Genomic DNA, 5,304 nt, shown 5'->3' with positions numbered 1-5,304 from the left:
TAAAGAGATGGGGATCTCGCATTGCTGAGGCTGGTCTCAAACTTGTGAGCTCAGGAAATCCACCCACCTCAGCCTTACAAAGTGCTGAGATTACAGGTATGAGCCACCGCTCTGGCCTCATGGAGGCTTTTTTTTTTTTCAAAGGAATCTCACCTAGTTTTTTTTCAGAGTAATTAAAAATAAATTAAATGTGCTTTATACTGATGAAATAAAAATAAGAAAGCCAGAAAACACTGATTCATCCTCTGGCCAATGGCTTTGCAGTTGCATTTTGACAGTGAGGGTTAACTGTCTCTTTCTACAAAAAACAGGTTTTAGAGAAGTAGCTGTACTATAGGAGCCATATGTTCCAGCCCCACTTGACTGCTTGCATCTAACTGGGGCTATTTGACTATGTGTTTCACTTCCAGGTCAAGCCAGTTAAGAGGTGAATGACCTCCACTGTCTATCTTTCCTCTTGAGCCTAAATGCAGGGAACTTCAAGACCCTAGATCAGGGGTCCTCAAACTTTTTAAACAGGGGGCCAGTTCACTGTCCCTCAGACCGTTGGAGGGCCAGACTTCAGGCCCTGGGAAGAGTTGGCTTCTAAACAGGACAGGCGGCGGCAGCAAAAACACCCAGCGGGCCGGATAAACGTCCTCAGTGGGCCACATGTGGCCCATGGGCCATAGTTTGAGGACGCCTGCCTAGGTAATTACAAAGCCACAAGATGATGGGAGCCTATGTCTCTGAATCACAATCTGGAGAAAGACCAGGTTTAAAAGGCCTATCCACAGAGATCTTTTACATAAGCAAAAGTAGACTTTTATTATGTTAAGCCAGTGAAATCTTAGAATTTATTAATTACAGCAGTTAGCATTACCGTAACAAACACACTAATCTTGATCTCCATTCCTTCCCTCCCTCCCCTGGCCTGTGTACCCCAGCATTGCATTTACAGTCCTGTGGGTGTCCATGTGGACTCTGTGCTCTCCTTGCAACCTAAGGAAAAGGAATGAAAAGAATCCCTGATATAAACCACATCCTCCAGTTAATAGAAAATATTTTCTTTTCTTATAAAAGAATTTCCTAAAAAGAAATTAGAGGATATTGCCATTTTATAACCTGCAGTATAATAATTAATTTCCATATGGATTGTCAATGGGTTCTAAAAATGGGTGAAAGGTCGTGGAACAACAAGCTAGTCTTGCGATGCCCAAGTGATACCTACAAGTTAATTTTTCTGTTAGGGGAGAGTGTGGAGGGAGAGAATTAACCTTTTAGAGTTGAAAGGCTGTCAGTAACCCCTTTATCCAAGTGATTAAACTTAACATTACTAACAATAGAACACAGATATTATTATAAGGCTCCTGCTATAAAGCAATAGGAAATACACAATATCACCCATCAAGCATTCTTGCCAAGAATGTTTAACCTGAATCCAATTACGCCCCAAACCTCACTGCCCGCTTTTATAGCCATTATTACATTTGACCACTAAGTACTTGAAATATGGATATTCAAATTGAAATGTGCTGTAAATATAATGAACATATGGGATTTAAAGAGCTTAGTACCAAAAAACACGATAAAGCTCAATATCTTTTTAATATATATTATATTTGAAATCACATTTTATTAGGTTTCATTTCACTTTTTAAAAATGTGACTAGCAGATAATTTAAAATTAGATATGTGGTCTGTTATATTTCCTTTTAGGTAGTGCTGCTTTTGACCTACCCTCTGGCTTATAAAAAATAAAAGGAAGAGAAGAATAAGTTAAAATAATACGTTTAGGAAACAAAATGACAAATCTAGAAAATGGAACATTACCCTAGATTCTTCTAAAACTCATGAAAAAAAATGGAGGGACTTTTTTTAGACTAAAAGACTCTAAAGAGACATAAAATTCAAATGCAATGCATGAGCCTCAACTAGATCCAATATTAGAAACAGCTATAAAAGACATTTCATGCATAATTGAGGAGATGTGAATATGGACTAAATATTTCAAAGAGAAAGAAAATGGCAAAAAAAATTTTTTTAATCAGTAATTATTTCATTTTGCTATCACTTCTTTGAATCTTATTGAAAAACACCTATACTGCCCTTCCTAAAGCTGTTTCACCACTACACACTAAGGGATTGGTAGATGAAGGATAAAGAGAACTAGATTCCAATTATCTTGGAAGAGATATAATCTTGGGTAAAACTCTTCTCTTAAATAAATGGAAATGCAAAGTTTATAAAAAAACTTCAAAAAAATCAAATAATTTTATTGGTAATAACGGCTATGGAGAAGTACAGGGTCCATGAAAATTGTAATGGAAGAACTTCCCAAGGAGTGAGACTTTAATCTGGGATTTGATGAACAGGTTTTGACTAAGTAAAGAGGAGGGGAAATAGTATTGTAGGCAGAAAAAAGAGCAAAGGCAAAGGCCGGGGGGGGGGGGGGTGGTTGGTAGGTTAGGAACAAAATGAAGGCCATTATGTTGGGAGGGTGTTGGAGGAACAGTGACTGAGGCCACTGCAGTGGGGGAGGTGGGCAAGCCAACATCCATACATCCAAATCATTCCTCTAATTATCCATTTCCCCCCCTACCTCTACTCCATTAATTCTTTATCACAAAGAATTTGGAGTGACTTTACAAAATTAACTCAAATCAAATGATAAAAATAGTAATGATATTCATTACAAAGGAGCAGAGAAATAGTGCTTGGTATTAGTGAATTAAACTTCAGTTGAATTATCAATATAACTCTGGGATTGTGGCAGCTAATGCTCAGAAGGTAAATTTGCTGTTTGTGTATTTCTCCTTGTTCATTGAGCAAAGGAAATAAATTGTTCATGTAGAAAGAAAAGCTCTTCTTTAAACCAAATTTCAAGTAGGATTTTTCCTTTGAATCTTTATAGAAAAGACATTGGTTAACATGTTAACCATCAGGAGCAAAGGGTTTCTATGAAGTTCAGTAGGTGGTTTGGCCAAGATGGTGCTTACCACTTGGCACCAATTCAATAATATGCTTATAGCATCTTCTTCTGTTTTTCTAGGTATTACATCTGCATCTAAAATTCCTCCCTAAGTGACTTTTTCCAGTTCAGTGGATTTAAATATCATCACTATGCTGAAAATGCTAGAAATTTCTTTCCTCTCAAACACTTAGCTGGCCTCTGAGCTCAGGTATCCAATATCTATTTGACCTTCATACTTAAACATGTAATATCAATTTTAAAAGCTATGACTTTGTTGTGCTTAAAATGTGGCAGGTTTTAGTGCAAGTTTTAAACATTAATTTAAACTGCCCATCAATTTTGCCAGGTAGACACTTTAACAATCCCCATTTTCTGTATAATGAAATGAAGGCACAGAGAAGTAAATAACTTAGCTAAGATCATGAAACTTGTAAGTCAAAAGTAGTAAATGAGAAGTGCAAAATATTGAAATGTTAGACAAAAAATATGTGCTAATTTTCTTTTGAGACAGAGTCTCACTCAGCTGCCCTGGATAGAGTGCTATGGCATCATAGCTCACAGTGACCTCAAACTTTTTGGGCTCAAGTGATCCTCTTGCCTCAGCCTCCCAAGTAGCTGAGACTACAGGTGCCCACCACAATGGCCAGCTATTTTTAGAGACAAGGGTTTCGCTTTTGCTTAGGCTAGTCTCGAACTTAGGAGCTAAACAATCCACCCACTTTGGCCTCCCAGAGTGCTAGGGTTACAAGCATGAGCCAACGTACCCAGATATGCTAATTTGTAAGTGAAGAATAGTATTTGACCAGGCACTAAGTTTACTGACAGCATGTTCATTAGAAATTATTTTTATTTTATGACTGCTGCTTTCATATTCAATATTGTTAACTTTAAGCATTATATCATAATTACTTGAAAAACTGAGATCTCTGTAGTAACTGTATTGCACAATTGCTCTGATTAAGTGAGATAATACTAACATGTATTAGAATTGCAACACATAGTAAATGTTTAATTATGTGTGCATGTATGCTACTGTGTATCTGTTTGAATGACTGTATGCCAATATGTTAACAGAGATTCTCTCTCTAGTTCTCTTATATTCCACTTTTTTCTTATTTGCGGTTAATATCTTTCATCATAGAAAAATGAAGAAATGTAAAAGCAGGCATTGCATAATTTTATCGATATTTTAATATATATCTATACACTTATATCCCTGTTTGTTTATATTAATTTTTCACAAAAATTAGGTTGGTTATACATTGACTGACCAGTGAAAGATGTATGCAGTTTTGGAAACTGGCAAGCGTATGCCTACAGGTTGTTATCAGATGGATGAGTCTCTGAGCCTATAGAAGACCCTAGGTACGCTACATATACATTGTATTGATGAAGGTTTTTATGAATATGTCACTAAAACAAATTGTCACCTTTGTAGTAATTTCAGTCACAGCAGTTTTCTCCAATACCCAGTCTCAACTGACATCTCCATCAGGGGCCTCTGTGATAGAGGATATGAAAGCTAAATACAGTCCTGTGCCATTTAACAACAGCGATGCACTCAGAGAATTGCATCGTTAGGCAATTTCATCACTGTCTACACATTATAGAGTAAATTTACAGAACCTTAGATGGTGCAGCCTACTACACAGCGAGGACTTATGGTATAACCTATTATTCCTATAAACTTACACAATATGTCACTGTTATTAAATAATGTAGGCAGTTATAACACATTGGTATTTGTGTGTCTAAACATATTTATGCATTTAAAAGGTAGAGTAAAAATATAGTATAAAAATTTTAAAAAACCAGCCCACCTCTTGCCACAAATGGAGAGTGCAGGACTGGAAATTAATTGCTCAGCTGAATCAGTGGGGAGTGAACGTGAAGGCCTATCTTACTGCACCCTACTGTAGACTTTATAAACATGGTCTACGGAGGCTATGCTAAATTTGTTCAATGTTTTTCCATCAATAACAAACTAACTTTAGCTTACTGTAACATTTTTAGCTTATAAACTTAATTTTTTTCACTTTTTAACTCTTTTGTAATAACACTTAGCTTGGAACACAAACACATCATACAGCTATACAAAAGTTCTTTCTTTACATCTTATTCTAGAAACTCTTTTCTATTTTTTAATTATATTTATTCTACTTTTTAAAACTTTTTTTATTGTTTTTTTTTATTTTTTTTTTATTGAATGGTAACTATGTACATTAATGCACTTCTGGGGTACAGTGTGGGGTTTTCACATGCAATCCGAACTACTTCCATCAAACTGGTCAACACAGCCTTCATGTCATTTTCTCAGTTGTTGTTTTAAAATGTTCACATTCTACTCTTAG

Source organism: Otolemur garnettii, unplaced genomic scaffold (genome assembly GCF_000181295.1).
Source record: "Otolemur garnettii isolate 467f Iridium unplaced genomic scaffold, OtoGar3 scaffold00002, whole genome shotgun sequence".
Lineage (NCBI taxonomy): Eukaryota > Metazoa > Chordata > Mammalia > Primates > Galagidae > Otolemur > Otolemur garnettii.
This window is presented reverse-complemented; position numbering follows the sequence as displayed.